The 2,040-nt window shown below is 35.6% G+C and overlaps 1 non-coding gene across 1 annotated transcript; it reads left to right on the forward strand.

The window, feature by feature from the left end:
- Nucleotides 1-847: 847 nt before the first annotated feature.
- Nucleotides 848-920, forward strand: TRNAA-AGC. Its single transcript has one exon. It is a non-coding gene; the product is annotated as a tRNA-Ala (tRNA).
- The last annotated feature ends 1,120 nt before the right edge of the window (nt 921-2,040 follow it).

The following is a 2,040-nucleotide window of genomic DNA, read 5'->3' on the forward strand; positions in this document are numbered from 1 at the left end:
GTCTGGAGAAGAGGAGGCTGAGGGGAGACCTTATAGCTCTCTACAACTACCTGAAAGAAGTTGTAGTGAAGTGGGTGTTGGTCTCTTCTCCCAGGTCCCAGAGAAAGGACAAGAGGAAATGGGCCAAAATTGCATTAGGAATTTAGATTGGATATTAGAAGAATTTATTTACTGAAAGAGTATTGAGGCATTGGAACAGGCTGCACAGGGAGGTGGTGGAGTCCCCATCACTGGAGGTGTTCAAAAAATGTGTAGATGCGGTATTTCAAGATATGATTTGGTGGTCATGGTAATGTCGGGTGACGGTTGAACTTGATGATTTTAAAGGTCTTTTCCATCCTTAATGATTTTATGATTCTGTGACTTAGGAGTACTATTCATAAGCAATTTGTTCAAGGCAGTTACAGTTTACAATCCTAGACTAAGCTCTTTATGAAAAAATAGTGATCCTTACAAGAGGAAGTACTGATATTTTAAAATAAGATCCTCAAAACATGTTAATGATACTGAAATGCACTTTGTGTCACTACAGCAAAATATTTTTGAAAAAAAGCATCTCATTATTTTTCCATCCAGACCGAAAACTTACAGAGTATTTTCTTACTCAGTCATAACTATTCTGGTCTTAGTCCTTACCTCAGTTGTGTTTAATTAACCATTGTCTACTTAAAATATACTGCTAGCTGCCAGGAATGCTTATTGATTGATTAGTTACTCGTATGAACTAAAATCTTGTCAATTCACACCTCAGTTTGGGAAGCAAAAACTACAAGCATGGTTTCAAATAATTCACATGGCAATTTTTTTCTTTACGTTCTAGTATGGGTTGAGAATAAAAGGAATTATGGGGGAATTAGCTCAAATGGTAGAGCGCTCGCTTAGCATGCGAGAGGTAGCAGGATCGATGCCTGCATTCTCCATTTTTCAGAACATGGTTTAGTGGTCATGGCAGTGTTGGGTTGACATTTGGACTTGATGATCGTAGAGGTCTTTTCCAACCTTATTGATTCTATGATTCTATTGGGAGTGGATAAGCTGAGCTACTGCTTATGTGTTTTTTATTAATATAATGAACAATTAGTAAAATCAGAAGTTGCTCCATGTTTACATGAGTTCTATTTTTGTGATCTGCAAAAAGTACAAGCAAAGCTTTGGATAATTGCTAGTATGGTTCACAGAGATTAAACACATCAGCTTCTCACATTAAAAGATCACAGAAGTGAACATATTACAGGATTAATTTTTTGAGGCACTTCATGATATTTAAAAATATTTAACTAATTTGAGGCAGTATTATATTCACACTTCAAAGGCATTTTTACCTTAGTTACCCAGCCAGTGCTAATCCAGTTAAAAAGAGTAAAGAAAAGCTGTGTTAACAGCAAGCTAGTAGCAATGTGAAATATTTATTAATATCACAAGTCCATGTTTTCTATTTCTCTTTCAGAAAGGCATAATGTAAGTTGAAAGATTTGTAAATAGAGGACAAATCATTACATGCTCCAGTGCCTGCTCTTGTTTTAATAATAATAATAATAATAGTAATAATAATTAAAAAATCAGCTTAAAGGGATAACATTTCATCTTAAAACATTCTCAACAGAAAACCTGGAATTGAACCAATTTGCTTTAGACAGGAACTTAAAAGGGAAGCTGGCTGAGCTGAAGACAGGTATGCGGAATGCAGACGCATTAGGACTAGGCAGAAAATGGAAGGCCCGCTTACTCCTGTGTGATGCTCTTTTTTTGACAGGTTGCTTGCACATGGCAAAGCATTTGTGTACAGCAAGCACCGGAATACGTTCAGAAGTACACAGTTTTGACATGAAGCTAATATTAAGTTTAGCATCCTCTATAACAAAAGATTTGCCTTGACAAAAGCTTAACGAGATATTTTTTTTCTCATCAGCACTTCAGTGCTATGTTTTTCCCAAACTTTTTTTTTTTTTTTAAATTTATAAGACAAAATGGTCCTAGCTGTTTGAACAAGCCTATTCCTTGCTCGGACAGAACCTAAACATTTGTGAAAATACAAAAAAG

This window comes from Merops nubicus, unplaced genomic scaffold (genome assembly GCF_000691845.1).
Source record: "Merops nubicus isolate BGI_N331 unplaced genomic scaffold, ASM69184v1 scaffold25600, whole genome shotgun sequence".
Classification (NCBI taxonomy): domain Eukaryota; kingdom Metazoa; phylum Chordata; class Aves; order Coraciiformes; family Meropidae; genus Merops; species Merops nubicus.